Here is a 24,710-nt window from a genome sequence, read left to right on the forward strand (position 1 = left end):
CGCACGCACACATACACACTGGATCATGTTAGCTTTTTCTTTCATTTTTTGTGGTTAGAGATAACTTTATCTTTGACTGGGATCTATAGTTGGACTGGATTTGGGAACCACTGGCCTGCATCATTGCACACATGAAACAAATACTCGGTAGAATAATAAAAGACCATGATCAGAGAAGGTGTTTGATAAGAACACCTAGGAGATATCTCAGCATTCATTACTTCTGCTAAAGGGATTAGCCCTTTTTCATATTGACTCTGGAAACCTTTCCTGGAGCAGGTCCTGACCCCTCCCATCACTGGCAGTAGATCCAAGTGAGACACATTTGCAGCACCACCAAAATAGACGTGCAATAACTAGCTACAACTCACATTTTACGGAGCACTTTGAAGGCAAACAAACTTTCCTACATTTCAGCACACTCAGAACTGTGCAGCTTTTGGAGCTCAGGAATCCTATTTGAATTTTGTGCAACTGCAGAACTACCTACAATCACTCTTAAACAGCTATTTAAGAAAGCATTCCCTACATCCCAGACTAATATCTGACATGAATGTCCTGAGACCCAGATGTGGTCAATAGACTTTGCAGAAGTCGAAGAAAGAATAAGAGAGTTCTAGCCTGAACAGAAGAGACATTTCCTAGTCACACCCAGTCCTTAGATATGAGAGATTCGGAGGTAAATAGCAGAATACACTGCAGTTTGATGTACATATGCACGTGCTTAAGATGAATGTTTAGTACATTGTTTACATATACTCCGTGTCTGGTAGATATGGAATTTCAAAACCTGTGCAGAATCATGCCCATATGTCTGCCCACTTATGAGCATCTACACCCATATATAGTGCTCACTATAAAATCTGTTGAAAGGATGAATGAATGAACAAATGAAATTTCTAGGAGAGAGAAGATTTACTTATTAATCTAATCAACTTGTATTTATTTATCACCTCCTAGGGCCAGGCATTGTGCTAAGGATACCAATGCTTGGGATACTTCTATAAACAAAACAATCTTGATTTATTGTCTAGTTTTCATTCTCCCTACTCTGCCTCTGCCCTGTGTCAAAACCCATCTAATTAGGGTTTCCCTGGTGGTGCAGTGGTTAAGAATCCGCCTGCCACGGGTTCGAGCCCTGGTCTGGGAAGATTCCACATGCCGCAGAGCAACTAAGCCCGTGCACCACAGCTATTGAGCCTGTGCTCTAGAGCCCGCGAGCCACAGCTACTGACCCTGCGTGACACAACTACTGAAGCCCACACGCCTAGAGCCCGTGCTCCGCAACAAGAGAAGCTACCACAGTGAGAAGCCCGCGCACCGCAACGAAAAGTAGACCCCGCTCGCCGCAACTAGAGAAAGCCTGCGCACAGCCAAAAATAAAAATAAATACAATAAATTTTTTAAAAAATCTAATTTAAGAATCGACCAGCTACTCAAGAAGGTAAGTCACAGACGTCCCAAGGCCATTCTCAACAATGATCCTCTAAGCCCATCTTTTGTTTTTGAACAGCTGTTGCCCCAAACCTAGTCTCTGTCTTATTCTAAACCCTTAGGTCTGGTGCCCTAATTTCAATCTGGTATTTGGTCTTTATGTCAGTTAGTTATTGCTGTGAAACAAGCCACTCAATATCTTAGTGACTTAAAATAACCCCCATTTGTTATTGATTATGTATCTCTGAGTCATCTGGCTGGTTCTGCTGATTTGAGCCAGGCTGGGCTGATCTCCACTAGGCTGGCTCATGAATCCCAAGTCAACTGGTGGGTCAGCAGGGCCTGGCTGGTCTAGGATGGTCTCGCCAGCATGCCTGGCACTTGAATGTCTGTTGGCTAGGGTGACAGGGCACATGTCCCTTATCAACCATCTGGCTAGCCAAGCTTTTTTATGGCAGAGGTAAGGTCCCCCCAAAAAAGACCAGAAGTGCAAAGACCTCTTGAAGCCCAGGCTTGGTACTGCCACAACCTTACTCTGCCGTACTTTACTGGCCAAACCAAGTCACAAGGCCAGCAGAGATTCAAGAGCTAGATAAACAGACGCAACACTTGATGAGAAGAGCTGCAAAGTCACGAATAAAGGCACGAATATAGGGAAAGATAGAAGAATGGGGTCATTTTTATGACACATCTACTGCAGTCTTGGTGCTTGAATTTATTTCTGGAGTTTGAATCTCTCTGCTTTCCCTGATCTCAAACCTGGCTCACCTCTCCGACTTTTCCAACTCTTCTGCCTCAGATAAGAATCTCCACTCAATTCCTATCCCATTAGGGGGGCAACCCCTGAAGCCAGCCCCTTCCTAACAAGAAAGAAACTCAGACCCCTTCCATGAGTCAGTTCTCTTATTCTTAAGTAATCCTCTTGTCATGAAAAAAAAAACCTTCAGCTATTGCTAAAAATAGATATCTGAACAAGGCTGAACTCCAGCTGACAACTGTAATCAAAATTCTGATACCCAGAGAGGGCAGATCACTTAAGAAGAATCTTTACAACATGCTACCTTAACAAGGCTTATTCCTTGTTGAATGATAGGAATAGAATATATTTTCTCAATTCTAAAATACATTTTTTTCTCACATTTTAACATTTCTGTAGCTCAGTTGTCTTACAATCAGCAGGTACATATAATGTGGTAAGACTGGTAATCCCCCCGCCACTCCCATCAATGCCCCTCAAAAAATAAAGCTATATTAAAAACATAATTCCTCTTTCAATCGAGGGATGGAATCTTACAACTGAGAAAATGTTGTTGTGGGTCACCACCCCTCATTGCTTATGAAAATGATATAAATGAAGTCAGGGAAAAGTAAGGCCTCAGAAATGATAGGGCTTCCAAAAACTTCAACGTGTCATCGTCTCGAATTCAGGGAATTAGAGGTACTACTGGAAAGGATGACACAAATTAACCGATTGTTTTCCGCTTGACATTTACTAGAATGTCTCATGATGATTGAAAGTGATGGATTTGAGTTCCCTGTCTCTCCCTTCCCCTGCTTCCCTCTGGCACAGGGGCTGCTGGACAACAGAATGGAGAAAAATACAAAATCAAGAAGCCAAAGCCATGAAAATCTACAGATGAGTGGATAACCTTTGAATAAGGAGCTGGCACCATCTAATCATTACATGGCTTCTTTGTCTGGTTTTTGTTTGTTTATTTGTTTTACTGTGTCCATTACAGGGCAGACTCTGGAGCCAGACTGCTTTTGCTTGAATCCCAGCTCTACCACTTAAAAGCTGTGTGACTTTAGGCAGGTGACTTAACCCTGCTGTGCCTCAGTTTTTACACCCATAAAAGTTATCATAACTAAGTATACTTACGGTAATGCCTGCCAGACAGAAATGCTCAGTAAAGTTATTTATTAATTATTATTATTATCTTCTTGAAATTTCCTTGAAGAACAAATGATCCCTTCTCTCTGGAAAGCCAAAAAACATTTCCATAAAGTCCTAGGAGAAACCTAAGTACTTCCCTGATGCATAATTATTTTCCCTCTAAGATTAAAGCCACAACTACCTTTCCCCAAGATTTCTCCTTTTTGAAGATGAAAAAGTATCAGCAATGTTACTTAGGTGAGGGTGAATTTGCTAACTGAGCAAACTCCTTTTCCAGTGTTCAAAACTGCACCAGTCCTGAAGAAGAAAAGGGCAGAATCACCCCAGCACTTGCCACAGGGAAAGTGGAAAATATTTTACAAAACAGGCTAGATACGTGCCATATGGCTGTGTCCTCAGAAACTCCCATATAGAGCCCTGTTGGAGGCTCTTCTCCCTGGGCTGCTGCTTCCCAAAGTCAGCTTGCTTGCTGCAGGGACCTTGAGAATCCATGGGGATTCACAGAACCCTGGGGATTGTGACAAGGACACAGGGAAAGTCCCTGGAGTTGCCTGCAACGTGCTGCAGGCTTGGGTCTTCCTGGCAGCATGGATATCTCTATTCCAAGAACCAAAAGATCTGGAATCTAGTCAAAGGAATCCCTTGGGGACTATAATGAATGTTGTGCTCCAGCAGTGCCCGCTCGGTTCAGCTGCTTGATTAATGACACATGAGAAGACTCAAGGCAAATTTAATGGGAGAGCAAACCTTTGCAGGGTGACTGCCCTGGATAAGATCTGGCACCTCACACCCCACAAAGGAAAACGGCAGAGTGGTGTATAAGACTCCTTCCGGAGCCGTGGGCCAAGGGCGAAAACATGGTAAGAAGCTGCTTTGGTCTGAGCGTCTGAGTCCTGCGTGCCTACAAGCCCTGAGAGCCAGCCAGGGGGAGAAAGGCCTCCATCTGTTCCTTCGGAAGTCTCTGCTCCAGCGAGGGGGTCCCTCAGCTGCCAGGCCAGTCCCGCCCGGCTATTGGCTAACACATTTTCAAAGCTGTTCTCAAAGGCTTTGATGAGCTGGCTGTTGCTGGGCAGCAGCTGAAGCCATTTGCCCTGGAAAATGGAAGGAAGCAGGTGTAACCGCTCACCCCAACCTGACCCCCCAAACAGCGCCCCTACATACACTCTACAAATCATCGGGTTACTCTGTCCCTGTGGGTTTTTTTATTTTGTTTTTATGGTACGCAGGCCTCTCACTGCTGTGGCCTCTCCCGTTGCGGAGCACAGGCTCCGGACGCACAGGCTCAGCGGCCATGGCTCACGGGGCCCAGCCGCTCCGTGGCATGTGGGATCCTCCTGGACTGGGGCACGAACCCGTGTCCCCTGCATCGGCAGGCGGACTCTCAACCACTGCGCCACCAGGGAAGCCCATGTCCCTGTGTGTTTTAATAAGCACACCAATCTCTGACCCCTTAGTATTCCTGCCCTAAAATATAACCAAGAGCATCATTCTTCTTGGCTTCCCTTTCAAGAGAAAGAGATGCCAGTCCAGGGTGGTATTCTAGTCAAGACCCCAGGTCCCACCTCAGGTGGACTCTGCCTGCAGATGATGCAGGATGCATCTTCCACCCTCTAATTTCCATAGCCTCCATGAAATAGAGTTCCTGGATTCAGAGGTGTCTCAGGAAGACCAAATTCTTTTTACTAGCTTTCTCATTTTATTAAGTACAAAAAAAAAACTGAATAACACTTTACTTAAAAATTAATGAAATCTCTAATTTTTGTTAATTGATGAAATTTTGTGTTTGAAAGAACTTTGAATTGAAAATTTAGCATTTGAAAGGACTCTTTTGCAGCTATCTACTCTGATCACCACAACAACCCAGTGGACTAAGTATCTTTGAGGAAACTGAGACACCAGAAGGAAACTAAATTATTTAAGGATTTATTGTGAGTAATATAGTAGAGCTGGGATTCATATTCAAGTTTTCCCAATTCCAGTCAAATATTCTTTCCAAGCTTCCCAATTCTAATAAATAAATTACATGTATTGTGAATCCTTGCAAGAAATTTGTCATATAAATGTACTCAATGTGGTTGTCATGTTTTCTTTTTTTTAATTTTTAATTTTATATTGGAGCACAGTTGATTAACAACATTGTGCTATTTTCAGGTGTACAGCAAAGTGATTCGGTTATACTGTCATGTTTTCTTGAAACCCTGTTAAGTACGTCCAACATGACATTTAGGCCTCTTCTTCCCCTACCTGTTGCTCTGTCCCAAATAAGGCAAAAAAGTGAAGTTGGAGTCATGGAGTAGAATAGTAGGAGTTTGAGTTGATGGACAAAAAACAACCACTGGATGTCTTTGAGCAGAATTATGACATCATAACAGCTGCATTTTAGGGAATTTCATTCAGCAGCAAGGTGTCGGACTCAGAAGAAAAAGCAGATCCGAGTTACCATTTCTCTCGTGCCATATTCCAATCTTCCCTTGGGACAAATGCAACTTTTCGCCCCTCCAAGTGTACCATAAAGAAGGTTCCTGCAGGGCTTCCCTGGTGGCGCAGTGGTTGAGAGTCCGCCTGCCGATGCAGGGGACATGGGTTCGTGCCCCGGTCCGGGAAGATCCCACGTGCCGCGGAGGGGCTGGGCCCGTGAGCCATGGCCGCTGAGCCTGCGCGTCCGGAGCCTGTGTTCCGCAAAGGGAGAGGCCACAACAGTGAGAGGCCCGCGTACCGCAAAAAAAAAAGGATCTTGACTTCCAGCTGGGGATGGGGCAAGGTCTGGATAAAATTGGAAAGTAGAACCCTCTATCTAAAGAGGCAGAGGCAAAGGTCTCCCCTTCGGAGTCGGAGTCCAGTCAACCTTTGAGCTGAAACCTTGAGCTGTCGTCCACCCTTAGATCTTTCTTCATCACTGCTGGATTCTCTGCTTTTAAAGCTCTTGCCTTATAACTCATATACTTGTTTTTTTAAATATTTATTTATTGTATTTATTTATTTTCCTTATTTTTTTGGCACATGGGATCTTTGTTGAGGCATGCAGGATCTTTTCATTACAGCACGCAGTCTCTTTGTTGCAGCGCTTGGGTTTTCTCTCTAGTTGCAGCATGTGGGTCTTCTCTTCTCTAGTTGTAGCGCGTGGGCTCCGGGACACATGGGCTCCATAGTTTGCAGCACTCAGGCTCTCTTGTTGAGGCGCGAGAGCTCAATAGTTGTGGTGCGCAGGCTCAGTTGCCCCACAGCATGTGGGATCTTAGTTCCCTGACCAGGGATCGAACCTACATCCCCTGCATTGGAAGGCGGATTCTTTACCACTGGACCACCAGGGAAGTCCCTCTCATATACTTGTTAACAAAGGGATCAACCAGCTAACCTGAGAGGGGGTTAAAAGTCCAATCCTAAGTAAAGTATTTATATTATCTGTGACTTCTTAAATAAATCAGTGTTACACTTTCCCAGTGACTTCCTAAACAAATTCAATTCTTCAGCTTTGTTATCTAACCCCTAAGTGATAATTATGATGGGAATTTCAGACCAGGTCGAAGGAATGGATCATTGGGAGATGACCCAATATTTTGAAGGAGATTAAAAACTTCTGTCCCTTGATTTACACCAAATACGTATCCACCTAACATATATCACAGTCCACTAACTGCAAGTACATGGCAAGTCACCTCTACTAAATGGGAGTACACTGGGTCATTGGAATGTGTAGGCCAATGACAAAAAGGCAGGAGTACTTTGTTTTCAGCAAGTTCACTCATGCACTCACCCATTCATTCATTCATTTTCAGTATCTGTTATGTGCCGTGCACCCTGCAATGCTGGACAAGATAGAGGGATTCCGAATGGTCCAGACTGAGTACACAATTTCCAGCCAGAGCCCTGACCTAAATTTTGCAAAAATCCCTGGCCCTCCAGGCTTCAGCCTCTACAAACTGCCCTCTGAAGGGGAAGGAGCATTTTCGCCTGCAACCCAAACTTCTGGGAGAGTTGCTTGGGTGGCAGCAAAAGCATAAAGCAGAACTGCTCCCTGGGGCGGCTGGCAAAGTTTTATCATCCCCAGAGGAGATGACACTAGTCTGGGTAACAAACTGCTCTGGTCTCACAAACCTTACCTGCCACCCATTCCCAGCCTCAGCCCTGAGAGATGAGATGAACACTAGATGAGAGAACAAATAGAATTAGAGCTTGCAGAGGGGTAGCCTGAATATAAATTGACATAGGCTTCAGCTAAGAAAAATACTATCCCTTTTAGATCAGCTCGGTGCTTTGTGACCACCTAAAAGGGTGGGATAGGGAGGGTGGGAGGGAGGGAGACACAAGAGGGAAGAGATATGGGGATATATGTATATGTATAGCTGATTCACTTTGTTATAAAGCAGAAACTAACACACCATTGTAAAGCAATTATACTCTAATAAAGATGTTAAAAAAATTAATTAATTAAAAAAATAAAATAAAATAAATATACTATCCCTTTTGTTTTTGAGTCTTCGACTCAACACAACTCTGGGGTTTTTCTAACTTTATTTTCTCCTGAACCATCCTCACAGCATCCTCCTACCTTTCCCCTCTGTTCTAAAGTGGAAATACAGAACCGATATCAGCTCTAACCTGATTGTCTGTTAAAATTGGGCCAGCAGAGGGTAAGGGATAATAACCACAGACAATTCTGAAAAAACTATTTAAATTTGCCTTTGGCCTACATTTGTTTGTATGTGTGCATTTCGAAGTACATTTACCTTCCTAATTATGTCTTGTTTGCATTTCCTCAGCACACATTGATGGGGAAGTCAGGGAGGGGTGCAGGGAGTGGGCTGAGTGTTGAGAAAAGCTGGTTTGAGATTAAAATTTGTAGGAGTTAAGCCACAAATTACATCATTCATTTAACAAATATTTATTGAACGGCAAGAAATGGTACAGCACGGCACTTGGTTTTGCAGGAGGTAGAAAGTAGGAATGGGATACAGTGTCTGCCTTTAAGGTTTGCCATCTTCTCAGGAAGTGTACACACACACTTGGTGTTTATACAATTGAAATTTCGCTACAGCTTTAAATATGAGCCTAAATAGCACGGTTTTTAACACAAATATCAACAGAACCTAGGTGGCTTTTGATCGAACAAGGCTCAGATAAATAGGGATTTCTCCAAGAACCATACTGCAATTTTCTGTGTTTCTCTGCTTGCATAAAATGCACATTTCTCAGCTTGTAGAAAATAGCAGAGGAATCACTTCCCAGGGTACATGAGCATTCACGATAATGGGTTGGAGAGGTTTCCCCTTGAGACAGCATTTCTGAATTTACTGATAAATTAACCACTGAGGAAGCAAACACTCAGTGTGTCACATGCTCTCAGTTCAGCCGCTTCCAGGCAAGCCCGTCCCAGCCCTCCTTTTCGTTTGCATCCCTAGGCCTGGAATCTGTGACACTGCCCCTCGAAGGGCAGGAGCCTTCCCCAATTCAGTCATCCACGGAAGTCAAGTGTGTCAACTTGGGAAAAGCAGGAGAGAGGACAAGAGCCATGTTGGACCCACATGTGAAGTGGGACAAAAGTGTGGCTCCGTAACACTAACCCTTCACCCAGACTCTCCTACTAAAACAGATTCCTTTCCACTCCCTCGCTGCCATTTCCACGATGGCAAGAGGAATTGGTAAGGTGGATTATGTGTGTGTCACTTGCAGTGTGTGAATCCCAGACACACCCTCACTGCCCCCACTGCTGGGAGAGCATCTGGGCCCCAAGCTGTCCTTGATGTGTTGTGGGAGAGAGGGTGGCCTCCTGTTAGTGATGAGCGAGGCATTCTCAGAAGGCACCTCCAGCCAGGCTTACCTGGTCATTATCAGCACCAAGGTCAGAGGCACTCAGCACACAGGCTCGCTTGTATGTGTGCAAGGTAGGTGCCTCCTCACTGCAGGTGACCTAGGGAATCAATGAACTGGTTTCAGAGGTCAAACAACATATTTTACACATAGTAAAAGTAAGAATTGTTATGTGAGATGACACATACATTAGGTATATTCTTACTCTGTATCACAATATTTTTTAAAAACTACTCTAGGACATTCAGTATTGATGTGGATGAGCATGAAGCCAAAGCCTTAGAAATGATCCCCTAATACTCATAGAATCAGTACTAAGGTAAGAGTAAATATCTGCGTCGTGAACAAGCATTGACAACACAAATAAAGGACAAGGGAGAGTAAGTTCCTTTTTTTTAAAAAATATTTTATTTATTTATTTGGTTGCGCTGGGTCTGAGTTGCGGCAGGCGGGCCCCTTAATTGCAGCTCACTGGCTCCTTAGTTGCAGCAGGTGGGCTCCTTAGTTGTGGTGTGCAAACTCTTAGTTGCAGCATGCATGTGAGATCTAGTTCCCTGACCAGGGATCAAACCCAGACCCCTGCATTGGGATCTCAGAGTCTTACCCGCTGCACCACCAGGGAGGTCCCTGAAGTTCCTCTCAAGACAAGGCTGTGTATAGAGGAGCTGGCGGACCCTTCCAATTCTTGCCATGGGTTTCAAGTTCCCAGAAATGCCTCTTGTAAAGCATCACTCAGCAGGGGAAAAGCAGCCACCTACTTTATAGTTTCTCCTATAACTGAAGAGTTTTGGGAGAAAGGGAGGGAGAGAGGGCAGGAGATTCAGTGCTCCAGTGTCCCTGAGAAACTTTTCAAAAATACATCTTGTAGGGGCTTTCCTGGTGGCTCAGTGGTTAAGAATCTGCCTGCCAACGTAGGGGACACGGGTTCGAGCCCTGGTCCAGGAAGATGCCACAGAGCAACTAAGCCCATGCACCACAACTACTGAGCCTGCGCTCTAGAGCCCGCGAGTCACAACTACTGAGCCCACGTGCCACAACTACTGAAGCTTGTGTGCCTAGACGCTGTGCTCCACAACAAGAGAAGCCACTGCCATGAGAAGCCCGCGCACCGCAATGAAGAGTAGCCCCCGCTCGCTGCAACTAGAGAAAGCCCGCGCACAGCAACGAAGGCCCAACACAAACAAAAATAAATTAAATAAATAAATTTATTTTTAAAATATACATCCTGTAAAGACTGACTCCCCTGTACAACTGGTGCTAACCATGCCACCTGCTAAACTGAGCAGGTGGAGATTTGAACACTGAGATTGAGCAAGTAATTAACCACCTAAGTAGGAAGAACTGATACCCCCAGAATGCCTTCCCCACTCTTAAAATTAATGTGGGAGTTAAGTATATTTTATTTCAAAAACTAAATTCCCCTGAAGAGGTAACACTTTAGACTGTCCATCATTTACATCTCAGTGTGAATTTGTTTCAGATCCTGTTCTAAAACCAGGTATTGATAAGAACAAGAAAAGAACAGGACAACCCCACGTGGCTTGGAGGATACTGCCGTTGTAAAAAAAAAGGGGCCCCAAGGAAGGAGGCTGGAGAGACAAAGACAACCTTCTACTTCGCGGTGCTCAGAGCTGGTCCAGCTGAGGAACACGGCCTCCTGCCCACTGAGACACTGCAGCCACTGTGGTTTGAACCAGCTTTCTAAGAACATTGGCCATCTGAGATTGGCTTTGAACAAAGCAGGATAGGGTGTGCCCAGAAGCATCAACAACTTGATTTTAATATTTGTCAACCATCCTTATTCCTTTTCCTGTCTTCCCCCTCCCCCACCCCCATCACCACCAGGATAAGCATTCCAATAACCCCCTAACTTGGGATCAGATGATCTCCATGCTGTGGCCAGGAAAAGTCCAAGGGCTGAGGCACCTAAGACAACTATCTGGTCATCATCATCCTCAATAAGGAACATGTATATTATTAGACACTTTCTCTCTGTCAGCATCGTGCTAAGCTTTTTACGTGGATTATTTCTTTCGATCATCACAACCACCTATGAAGTAAGTTTCTCATTGTCCAATGATAAAAGCAAGGCTTGAAAGGTTAAGCCAAGGTCATGGGGCTTGTAAGTAGTGCAGCTGGGATTCACTGAAGACAGTCCAACTCCAGCAGCGGCAACGCTTGGGAAGAAGTACTCGTTAGTGCCGTGATCAACTGCGAAAGCTTTGCACTCTGTGTGTCGTCCACTCTGGCCTCCTCCCTGCACAAGGCGACCTGACAAAGGACTTTCTGCCCATATACCTCCCAGGTGGTACTGGAAAGGAAACCCTGGCCTGGGCCCCAAGGCATCCTTCGAGGAGATGCATGAAGGAGAGACAGACGTGGCTCACAGCCACTGTCAGCCCCGCACTGAAGAGCAGCCGTCTCCAAGGAGGCGTCCCTGGGCTTCCCCACCCCTGAGATGAAATCATGGCTCCGACAAGGGGTGTGAAGCCATCCGTGGATTGACAGCATAATACCCATGACTTTCACAGTATGTGTCTTTCAGCTGCAGAAATACGGACAGGATAATTTTAGCTCCACGTGCCTTAGCACAGTTCCATCTCTCCTGCCACCCGACTGGCTCCAGACAGAGGCCCATTGTGTCCTTCTGCACCAAGGCCCTCAGACCCAGTTAAGAACCACAGACTGCAAACTCTGGGGAGTCAGTTGGGGCCCCAGTGGAGGGCAAGGCTCAGGGCTACCACCGGTTCTCTCCCCACGTCCCAGAGCTGTGTGTCCTGAAGTGACGGCCTCTGAACATCCAAGGGGACGCTGCTGCTCCCAGCACCTGCTCGCTGACACACAGCTCCCCTGAGCAGCTCTACACAGGCAGAGCAGAGGGGAAAGAAGGACTCACCTGTGCGGAACGCTGGGACAGCCAGCACCCTTTGACCTAGAAAGAAGGAGTGACCTAACCGCGCTCCTTCTCCTCCTTTCTTTCTTTGGTTTTAGTGGCTCTTCTTTTTCCTGATTTTCCTCCTACTTCTGCCGATGTGCTTTTATGTGTGTGTAGGGGTTTTTGTCCTTTATAGGATATTGTCCAGTTTTCTCTCACTTCCCTAATTTTATGGGTCTTATATCTTAGTGGGAAAACCTAGGCTCTCATCATTTCCATTCTAACCAATTTTGCTCTCCTCATCTCTGCTCTCTCTGCTCACCAAAGGCCAGGCCTCAGTGCTCAGTGAGGAAAAAGACTCAAGAATCTGAACTATGAAGCACGTACACATGCATGTGCACACGCACATGCACACACGCGTGCACACCCTTCCCACCTGGGACAGAATATATGCTTGGCTCAAACCCACCCAAGCCAGTAGAAGACGATGACCTTTCTCTCTCTAATTACAATCTCCACATCAATGTGGCACCCCACACCTAATCTCCTTTAGAATCCAGGGACTGCATTTCCTTAGCTCTTGGTGAACTGTAAGTTACTCCATAGGGCCAAAGACTGGATGACATACCATGGGATGACCAGGTGTTGGCACTGGATAACACTGTATCTCACTGGCACTCCCCTGCCTACTTGGGATTTAAAATTCTGACAAGCTACCTATTCCCAGTCTTAAAGAAAAAGATACTGAGTTGCAAACTATTGTCAAGTTAATTCTTATTTTTTCAAATCTCACTTGCTCTGCCAGCTCAGGGAAACTTAACATTCCTTTGCCTCAGTTTCCTCATCTTTAAAAAAGGATACCAGGGCTTCCCTGGTGGCGCAGTGGTTGAGATGCAGGGGACACAGGTTCGTGCCCCTGTCCGGGAAGATCCCACATGCCGCGGAGCGGCTGGGCCCATGAGCCATGGCCGCTGAGCCTGCGCGTCCGGAGCCTGTGCTCCGCAACGGGAGAGGCCACAACAGTGACAGGCCTGCGTACTGCAAAAAAAAAAAGAGGAAAAAAAAAAAAGGATACCAAAAATCACGTATCCCTTAGGGTCATAGTATCCAATCAATAGGAAACATCTACAACAATCCAACTCCGGACAAGTTAACTAACAAGATAGTGCCTAGGCTCAAGAGAATAAAATGAATTGTCAGGTCCCGGAAGAGGCAGTGAAACACCACGATTCCAGGTTACAGAAAGGAACAATTTCCTCAGGGCAGCCCTATTGGGATTCATCAGCTCCATTCATTGTTCCCACCTTGTTTCACTCAACTCAAGTTTTGTATTTCCAAGAGAGAGCCTGATCGGTCTAGCACAGGTCATACACCCATCCTCGTTACCAGTGAAGGGCACAGAATGTGGATTTACAGGTGTGGTATAAAGCCTAAAATTCAGACCCAATATCATGTGTGCCTTGACATCTGGGGAAAACTGGGAGGGTCTCGAATGGCCTAACCACAAACTCTCCTCCCTCTCTGCTCCTGCAAATAGGGTCCCCTAGTCAAAGGACCCTCCTTATCAAACAGACCAAGTGCAGGTCCTGCCTCTCCCTGAGTAGCTGGCTTCAGGTCCCTGCCAGCTCATGGAATTATTCAAACAACCCAATCACATCCTCATGTGGAAACCACGGGGCACCCCATACCCTTGATACTACAAAGTTTGCCTCCCACAGCCTCTGCTTGTTCCCTTTCTTCCCACATGCAGCCCCCATGTGACCCTGTGAGGCCTGTGCTGTCCTCCTCCCCCAGCCTGCGAGAGCATGTGACTCATAAACTTCTGTCAATCTCATCTGTCCAGTGTCAGGCGTCATGTGTCCGTCCACCTCCATAACACTTTGGAGAGAATCCCTCCTTCACCAATGGAGTAAAGGGGAGGCAAATAAAACAGGCCCCTAAGATTACATGTTCTAGGGGCTGGGTGGTTCCCAAGAGCAAAGTCAAGTGCTGTTACCAGAGACTAGGAGGAATGCAGGTCCAACAAAAACAACAGGTGCCCAGTACATCATGAAGAGTGCTTAACACAGGGCCTGAAACAGAAAGTGATCCTGAAAATGTAGGCAGTAGTAACATTATTTCCACATTGTCATGGAAATCGACAAAGTCTCTGAAAATAAACCTCCTAGTGTAGCATTTTCCACATTTATGGAGTACTCTTTGCCCCCCTCTCCAGATGTATTCCCAGCACCTCAGAGCACCAGGCACCCAAAAAGCCAAGGCACTGTTAAGGCAACCACAGGGGTGGGTCCCAAGGCAGGAAGTGCAGAGACACTGGCAGAAACCCCCTTGCTTGGGATTCCTGAATTGAGCCGATGGACAAGGCAGTAGGGCATCATACAAGCACCTCGCTCGGCAAGTAATGTCACTGCATCCGGTGGCAAGGGAACAGGTGATGAACCAATACCGCCCCTGCACTGAGCCGCTCCCCTGATTATTTATGTCCTCCAAGTAAGGGGAACACTATTAAAAACACTACATTTGGCAAGGATTGGCCCTCTGAGCAGAATGTGTAGCCAGTGCATGATGACGTATCCCAATCACAAATGCCAGACAGAGCCCCCGACCCCAAACATCAACCTGTTGCCTATCATTCTGCCACTAAAATGTCATCCTTTCAGTTTCTGAGAGTCTTTTGCAAAATAACACAGGTCCCACCTTTTTAGCAAATACCTCACCTTTGCGGAGTTTTGCTCTCCTTAAGCTGAGAACCAAAATAGGACACAGGCTGGGTACCTGACTGGAAGCAGAACACCTGACTAGGACAAGACCCAGGAGGGAGGAAAGGAGGACTGAGCAGTGGCTGGGGACACACACCAGTGACAAATATCAAGACAGCGACTCAGTGGACCAGGGTCAGCCAGCATTGGCTTGAGCTCTGGGACCACCTAGCTAAGTGATTAGGCCTCAGCCTAGCTTCACCCTAATCTCTGTGTGCCAAGCACCTGGCATCGGCATCAACAGCCGGGGATATGCTGGCCCCAGATGTTGGCTAAATTCCCCAAATTCCCAGATGCTGCACAGGACCTGGGATCTCAGCTCCCTGAGCGCCAAGAAATCCTAATTTAGGCTTTCCACCATGCCAATCTCTATTTTCCTCCTTTGCTTCCCATCACCCTAGTGATTCTCATTTGTTTTATGTTTAGAAATCAAAATTCTTGAGGAACTGCAAGCACAGCTCTCTGCTATTTAAGAGTGCACATAATAACAACAGTAAGGGTAACAATTAAAGAGCTTATCAAATACCAGGCGCTTTATAAATATTATCTTCTTTACTCCCCTACAATTACCCTGCAAGGTGGGCTTTGTTACTCCCACTAAACAGGTGAGTCTGAAATGTTAAGGGACTTGTCCAAGGTCACACGGATAGTCAGTGGCAGAGCTGGAACTCTAATCTAACTGCAAAGCCTCAAACACACTCATTGCCTCTTGAAAAAGGGTGCTAACTTATTATCATATCCTAATCATGCTGGAAAGGCTAACCATACACCCATGAAGGATCCATGAAGAAAACATGACAGTTTTCCCCAAAAGTTCTACTCAGGTGTTCAGAATGTAAACTACTTGGACGTCAATTCATGGCCACACTTGACCTTATTACTCAGGTCTCAGAGAGTCAGACCCTGCCCTAGAAGCTAAATAAATAAACATATCTTGTTCCATCTGAATTCTACCATGAAATCCTGCTATCTTTTTAGTCTGTTTCTAGAGTCCTTATTGATATATCTTTTCAAGGTTTTCACGTATCACCCACAGCTAGAACATAGAAGTGTTCCTGGCTTGGAACACCATATGAACAGCATTTACACCTTTCTAAAATGTGGGCATCCTTTAAAATATCCACATTTTACAATAAATGATATCATTTAGGATGTTCCAACAGAGAAGCATTCTTTTCCTTCTGTTCTTCTATTGTAGTCATGGAGACTTCAAATTTGGTTAAAATGAACAGACAAAATTAAAACCTGCACGAAAAGTTGGTATCAGAGCAAATAATAATGACAGTTTATATTTCAGCAGTTTTTGTGTCTGAGGAAATCAATCATTCCACAGACGTTACCTCATTCTGATCTCTCACTAAGGTAGGAAAAGGACAGGTACTCCCGTCCTCTCGAGATCCACAAGGGAACCGTGGTGAAGACCGTGATAAAGGGAGACGGGGTCTGTGCTACAGGGAAATAAACAGCTGAAAGGAATAATTGCAGCCACCCAGTTATTTGGCATCAGACTGGTCAAATTAATCGTTTGAAATTAATGTTTTAATCAGTCAACTCAGCCGTATTGGTCTGTATAGACAAGAACCGACAGATTTACCAGCAAGCCACGGAGAATAGCTGAGAATAAACCTCAGGTCACTTCACTGAATGTGTTGCTTTAAAAAGACAACATTTCCCTGCCCCGCTGGATATTGCTCACCTTGATGGCTGCAGGCGTCCTACATATCTCCGCACTGTCACCGGGGCGGGTGTCTCTAAACTACAGATCTGATCACGTTACTCCCCAGTGATAGCTGGATGGACTTGAAACTCTTCCTGATGACACAATGTCCTTCCTGATCTGACCTCCTGACTACCTTGCTGTCCCATGTCTCACTACCCACCCCCAATGCCATGCTGTGGTTGTAAGAAGCTATCGGTGGCTAGCAATTCTTTAAATATTCCAGGCTGTTGCCTGGCCATACTACTTTGCCCAGCCACATACATACACCCCAGTCTCAACCCAGCATTGCCTGTATGAAAACAACCATTTATGAGAACAACCTCCTTCCTTCCTTTTTTAAAGTAGTGTTTTATTATTTTTAAAAAAGCACACAGAAAATATGGTAAAGAAAAAAGCAAGAAAACTAAAAGTATATATAATCTCGTTGCCCACAGATAACATCCTGTTAGCATTTTCAGTATATTCCTTATAGTCTTTATATGCACAAATACAGACATTTTCTACCACACCAATTTGACTTCTGAGACTCAACTCTAGTGTCACTTCCTGTAAGATGATTTTTCTAACCTTTTCTCCCCCTCATCTTCCCAAACTTAATCATGCTCTCTCCCACTCACCCTTCAGGTCTCAGTTTAAATGTCATAACCTCAGACAGTCCTTTCCAGACCCCCCCCCAAAGTATATAAATTACATCACCCCACTTACTCATCACCCCACTTACTCTCTCTGATAACACAGAAAAGTCCTTTTCTTTCATCACAGTACCTGAATTTATCATTGTATATTTATTTGTGTGTTTATACATCCACATCTTTCCCATTAGATTGATAACTCCATGAAAGTAGGGACCATAGCTATACCCCAAAACCTGAAATAGCATCTAGTGTCATCAAACACACAATGAATGTGTGTTTAATAACTAATGAATGGCAGCTCCCTTCTCCGTACCCACGCTAACACCTTACCAATCTCTACCACGTCAACTTACATATTTTATTATACCAGTTACTCACCACTTAACTGTATGCTCCTGGAAGACAAAGACTGTCTTTAAGTCCACGACTTCATTTTTACCTATGAAGTCATAATTACATCCCTGTCACACGATGTCCTGAACATGGCATATATTCAATTCTTTTGAATGATGAAAAAAACGAATGAATGAATTGCTATATGGGCAGGACAGCTTGCCAGTGATGTCCTTGGGTGATCCTATTTCTCATGTAAATTCTTTATTCCTGGTTTTGCTTAATAATCGTTTCCACATAATACCAAAATATTGCTGAAAAGTGAAAACACTGCTTCGTGCTCCAGATGTTTCACTTTCAGAAGCCAGACATCCAGATCATTGCACACATATGAGAAATTTAGTGCCCTTTCATCCAGGTGTTTGGCATCTTCTTGGCTCATTCAGAGTCTAAAGGAAACAAGAAACAGATGCTTTGCCCCACCACCACCAATAAAACTAAATAAATATAGATAGCTTTAGAGAAAATGAAAATAAATAATTTCCGTGATTAAAGCCCACATTTTCAGTGCACCATAATCTTTCTACATTCCAAAGAGCACTGGTTTACATAAGAGACAACTGTTATGTGGGAATATCAGTGAGTTTGCTTTCAGCTGCAAATGAGAAAACCCAACTGAAAATGACTTAAATAACAATAATTTCAGTACCGCACAGAAGAGGAAGTCTGGAGGTTGGCGAATTCAGCAGTTCAGCAGCATCAACAAAGATCCCAGTGTTTTCTACCTTTCTGCTCTGGCTTTCTTAGAAAACACCTTCCCAGAGTTTCAAAGCAACAGGAATAGGACCAGGTGTCACAGACACAACAAAGAGCATCCTGCAAAGAAGGCAGTTGTTCCCATGCACCTCTTTAAATTGGCAGAGAAAACTTTAGCACTCTTCCCTTCCCTAAGTCACTTCTCTAGCCCTAGAGATCAAGACTGAGTCAAATGTCCATGCTTAACTCAAATTATTGGAAAGGGGAATAAGATTAACACAATTGTTTTAGATAAGTGGTTTTGAAGCTTTAGCCCAGATTGGAGTCATCCAGAGGGTTTGTTAAAACAGACTGCTGGGGCTTCCCTGGTGGCGCAGTGGTTGAGAGTCCGCCTGCCGATGCAGGGGACACGGGTTCGTGCCCCGGTCCGGAAAGATCCCACATGCCGCGGAGCGGGTGGGCCCGTGAGCCATGGCCGCTGAGCCTGCGCGTCCGGAGCCTGTGCTCCGCAACGGGAGAGGCCACAACAGTGAGAGGCCCGCGTACCGCAAAAAAAAAAAAAAAAAAAAAAAGACTGCTGGGTTCTACCCTGAGCTTTTGATTCAATAGATCGGGGGTGGGGCCTGAAGTTGTGTGTTTATAACAACAAGTTCCCAGGTGATGCTGATGCTGGTCATCCTGGGACCACATCTGAAAACCTCTGGCTGAGAACCTTACGAACTACCTACCAGGGATGGTGAGGGGGACAAGCCTACAAGGTACCTTGGTTGTCTGACAGCTATACAGGAATCATGGTTTTCTTTGCAAGGAAGAGGAGGGTAGCTGTACGCTGGCAATATTAGGGTCTGCCATAGTGAAACAGAATAATAACAGCTAGAATGTATTCATATGCCCCAAAATTGCTCTAAACCTGGAATATACATTATACAACTCTCCCAAATAATCCTTTGAGGTAGGTATTTATCATGCCCACTTATAGACCAGAAAATCAAGAATCAGAAAGGCTGCAGAAATTGCCCATAGTCCCACTGCTAGAAAGTTCTGCAGCCTGGGTTTAAACCCAAATCTGTGTGACCCCCATGGCCAATGCACTTAAATGCGAGGCAACCTGGGGACCTGAGTTTGAATTCTGGCCCTGCTACTCTTTCATTCCTCAGATAATAGAGGTTCCAGGCCACCATCTGCTTTCACCTTAGAAATGATCATAGTTTAATGGAAAATGAATGCGGTTTGGGGTCAGGCAGAAGATTAAGCTTAGTACTTGAGTGACTCAGCTAAGTCTTTTTATCTCTCCAAAGTCAACTTCCTCCAATATATAATGAGCACACTAATGCTTGCCCCCCAGGAAAACTGGAGTGAATATTTGGTAAAATACTTTCTCTGCCCCTGGCACATAGTAGGCAGTCAGTCTGAGTAGCTCTCATTACTATTACTAGCTCTGTGATCCAGGACACTCATCTGTACAGAATTAGGAAGACTATATAAGTGCTGAGAAAAGGCCTGGTGCATTTTTTTCTTTGAATAACTAAATATATATAGTTGTATATAGTTAAATGAGGGCCACATGATGTACTGGTATAAGAAAGTGAAAATCGTGCTCAAATTCACCCTCAACCGAAGGAGAAAGCTGAGGCTGAGGTTGGGGGGAGGATGGTTGGGTGCAGAAAAGGCTACTGGAAACATCAATAACTTCCCTATGGAAAAGAGTCAGGCCCATCTTCCTTCCTGAAACCAACAGTGTCTCCTTCCCTTTACATGTCAATGACTCTGAACTGAAATTGGTGAAATAAAATGATACCTCTGACCTCAGCACACAGATGGAGTCAGCTCTCCAGCTCATTTCATTGACAACACCCCAGACGGGAGTTTCCTGACATTAAAAGCACTAAAAGTCTGGTATTTCAGCAACTCTGAGAGAGAGACCTGCCCTGACTGACCACCCTATCTCAACCAGTGGCCCCCCCAACCCACTGTTACTCTTGAGTCCCTTTCCTGTTGTATTTTCTTCCAAGAACTTACCACTATCTGAAATTACAATGTTGGTTGACTTGTTTATTGTCTGCCTCCCCCATGAGACAGAAAGCTTCAAGAAGGGAGGAATTCTGTGTGTCTTGATCACTGGTAGGTTCTCAATCCCTAGATGTAGAGTGACTGCTAATTAAATATGTGCTGACTCTATGACATAAATCCCAGCAAACAAATCCTTTTTGACCCACCTCCTAGAGAAATGGAAATAAAAACAAAAATAAATAAATGGGACCTAATGAAACTTAAAAGCTTTTGCACAGCAAAGGAAACCATAAACAAGATGAAAAGACAACCCGAAGAATGGGAGAAAATATTCAAATGAAGCAACTGACAAAGGATTAATCTTCAAAATTACAAGCAGCTCATGCAGCTCAATATCAAAAAAACAAACAACCCAATCCAAAAATGGGCAGATGACCTAAATAGACATTTCTCCAAAGAAGATATACAGACTGCCAACAAACACATGAAAGGATGCTCAACATCACTAATCATTAGAGAAATGCAAATCAAAACTACCATGAGGTATCACCTCGTACCAGTCAGAATGGCCAGCATCAAAAAATCTACAAACAATAAATGCTGGACAGGGTGTAGAGAAAAGGGAACCCTCTTGCGCTGTTGGTGGGAATGTAAATTGATACAATCACTATGGAGAACAGTATGGAGATTCCTTAAAAAACTAAAACTAGAATTACCATATGACCCAGCAATCCCACTACTGGGCATATACCCTGAGAAAACCATAATTCAAAAAGAGTCATGTACCAAAATGTTCATTGCAGCTCTATTTACAATAGCCAGGACATGGAAGCAACATAAGTGTCCATCAACAGATAAATGCATAAAGAAGATGTGGCACATATATACAACGGAATATTACTCAGCCATAAAAAGAAACGAAATTGAGTTATTTGTAGTGAGGTGGCTGGACCTAGAGTCTGTCATACGGAGTGAAGTAAGTCAGAAAGAGAAAAACAAATACCGTATGCTAACACATATATATGGAATCTAAGAAAAAAAAAAAAAGGTAATGAAGAACCTAGGGGTAAGACGGGAATAAAGACACAGACCTACTAGAGCATGGACTTGAGGATGTGGGGAGGGGGAAGGGTAAGCTGTGACAAAGTGAGAGAGTGGCATGGACATATATACACTATCAAACGTAAAATAAATAGCTAGTGGGAAGCAGCCACATAGCACAGGGAGATCAGCTCGGTGCTTTGTGATCACCTAGAGGGGTAGAATAGGGAGGGCGGGAGGGAGGGAGACACAAGAGGGAAGAGATATGGGAACATATGTATATGTATAACTGATTCACTTTGTTATAAAGCAGAAATGAACACACCATTGTAAAGCAATTATACTCCAGTAAAGATGTTAAAAAAAAAAAAGACACATGCACTCCAATGTTCATTGCAGCTCTATTTACAATAGCCAGGACATGGAAGCAACCTAAGTGTCCACCGACAGATGAATGGATAAAGAAGATGTGGCACATACATACAATGGAATATTACTTAGCCATAAAAAGAAATGAAATTGAGTTATTTGTAGTGAGGTGGATGGATCTAGAGACTGTCACAGAGAGTGAAGTAAGTCAGAAAGAGAAAAAAAAATACCATATGCTAACACATATATATGGAATCTAAAAAAAAAAGTTCTGAAGAATGTAGGGGCAGGACAGGAATAAAGACGCAGATGTAGAGAATGGACTTGAGGACACGGGGAGGGGGAAGGTTAAGCTGGGACGAAGTGAGAGAGTGGCATGGACATATATACACTACCAAATGTAAAATAGATAGCTAGTGGGAAGCAGCCACATAGCATAGAGAGATCAGCTCGGTGCTTTGTGACCACCTAGAGGGGTGGGATAGGGAGGGTGGGAGGGAGACGAAAGAGGGAGGGCATATGGGGATATATGTATATGTATAACTGATTCACTTTGTTATAAAGCAGAAACTAACACACCATTGTAAAGCAATTATACTCCAATAAAGATGTTTAATAAATAAATAAATAAATATGTGTTGAACGAACATATAACTAAATATAAATGGGTATTTAAATAACAGAGACAAGCTCATCTCTCTTTCAAAACTGGAAATTCTATCAGCTGTGAGACAGAAATCTATTATCTTAATGGTATACTCATTAACATTTCAACAAAGGAGAGAGTAGAAATGAAAGGACTGTGAAAATTGTCATCCATGAAGCTGGGATGAGGGCCTAAATTGCGATTTGAACAAGTCTAAGCATGACCAGGCCTGTGACAAGCCTCACATGAGGGGCTAAGCACCTCTGGGGACAGAACAGGTCTTAAGGTAAGGCAGAGTTGATCCCAGGACAAAGCAGTGTTGAAGGAGTATTTCTGAGGCTGACCAGGTTCTGGGTGTCCTACAATCATAGTCCAGGGTGTCCTACAATCATAGTCCCATATCTGAGTCCTAGAGAGAGCGGACTAAGGTAAAAACCAAAGGGGAACAGAATGGATTCAACAGTTGGTGCAGTGCACAATGAGCAATTTCATCTGTCATGGGAAATGCCAAAGATAAGATAATCAAATACAGGCAGCACTATGGTCCCTTCAGAGATATTAGAGACATCTTCATAAGGTAATGGGGCAAAGTCTTCACTTGACATTAGCAGCATTTTCCAAATCAGCCACACCTTGGGGGATACCAGCAATGGAGCCTTGAGTAGACATCCTTGACATGATGGCGGCCGTGATACCTCCGTGGCCAGAGACATCACCTAAACTTACTAAAAAGGAGAAAACCAGTGGATCCTGCATGACAGCTGAGAGGACTAGTTTGTGAGTACATGGTAAACAACACAGAATCTGGAACCCCAGAACAATATGAGAGGGACTAAAGAATAAAAACACTGTTCTACCTCTTACACTGTTGGTGGGAATGTAAATTGGTGCAGCCACATTGGAAAACAGTGTGGAAGTTCCTCTAAAAACTAAAAATAGAGTTGCCATATGAGCCAGCAGTCCCACTCCTGGGCATATACCCAGACAAAACTATAATTCGAAAAGATACATGCACTCCTATGTTCACAGCAGCGCTACTTACAATAGCCAGGACATGGAAACAACCTAAATGTCCATCAACAGATGAATGGATAAACAGGATGTGACATATATATATGTAACAGAATATTATTTAGCCATCAAAAAGAATGAAATAATGCCATTTGCAGCAACATGGATGGACTTAGAGATTATCATACTAAGTGAAGTAAGTCCGACAGAAAAAGACAAACATTATATGATATCACTCATATGTGGAATCTAAAATATGACACAAATGAACATATCTACAAAACAGAAATAGACTCACAGACATAGAGAAGAGACTTGTGGTTGCCAAGGGGGAGGAGGGGGAGGGGAGGGAAGGAATGGGAGTTTGAGATCAGCAGATGCAAACTATTACATACAGGATGTATAAGCAACAAAGTCTTATGGTATAGCACAGGGAACTATAGTCAATATCCCGTGACAAACCATAATGGGAAAGAATATGAAAAAGAATGTATATATATGTGTGTGTGTTAACTGAGTCACTTCACTGTACAGAAGAAATTAACACAACATTGTAAATCAACTATACTTCAATAAAATTTTTAAAAAACACTGTTCTATAGCTGTTGTCATGGCTCTCTTTTACAGAAAGTCTTCTTTCTATAGTTTTAATCGCCATAGTATGGTGTACTTATAAAAATAAAGTGACCCAAATAAAACTGGGCCATCTTAAGGGACCCTCCTCTCACCTTGAATCCAATCTCCACATATTGACAAATTAGAAAAACAGGTGCACATTCACAAATCTGACTGTAAAAGCATCAGATGGAAATAAGATGTTTTTATGGGAAAGTGTAATGGATTCAGAGGTAGGTGTGACACCTTTTATCCCAAATCAAAACTTCCTTAAAATTGCTTTTGAAAAATCATTCTTCCCCACTCCAGATTCCTCTGGCAGTGACTGAAATGTTCCCATGTGTCCCACCAACCCAGGTTCTCTCTGGTCTCAACATTTCCTCTTCATTTCCCATCTGGCCCAGGTGTCTCATTATTATACCCAGCCCTCTGTTCTCTCTGTCTCCATCCTTTCCTGCTCGCCACCATCAAGGCCAGGAGCTGAGCAGCACCAAGCAGCCTTCCTCCTGGGAAAAGAGTATTAACACTTAGGATCATTTTTCCTCTACCACAGAAATCAAAACCAGAGAAAACAATTTCCTCTGAGAAGAGAATAAAAAATTAGACTCTTTCTAATAATTCATTTACTAAAAGGAAATGCATTTCTACAAGCGATATCACAAAAAGAAGAAGAAAATTGATATAGATGCAGGAGAAATAGCAGGATACCTTGAGACAAGAAATATAAAGTTTCTGAAAATTTTCAAAATCCAAAGGAAAAAACTTTTTTTCATTTATGTAGATTGGGGAAAGAGGAAAAAACAT

The sequence above is a fragment of the Delphinus delphis genome, chromosome 1 (genome assembly GCF_949987515.2).
Source record: "Delphinus delphis chromosome 1, mDelDel1.2, whole genome shotgun sequence".
Classification (NCBI taxonomy): Eukaryota; Metazoa; Chordata; class Mammalia; order Artiodactyla; family Delphinidae; genus Delphinus; species Delphinus delphis.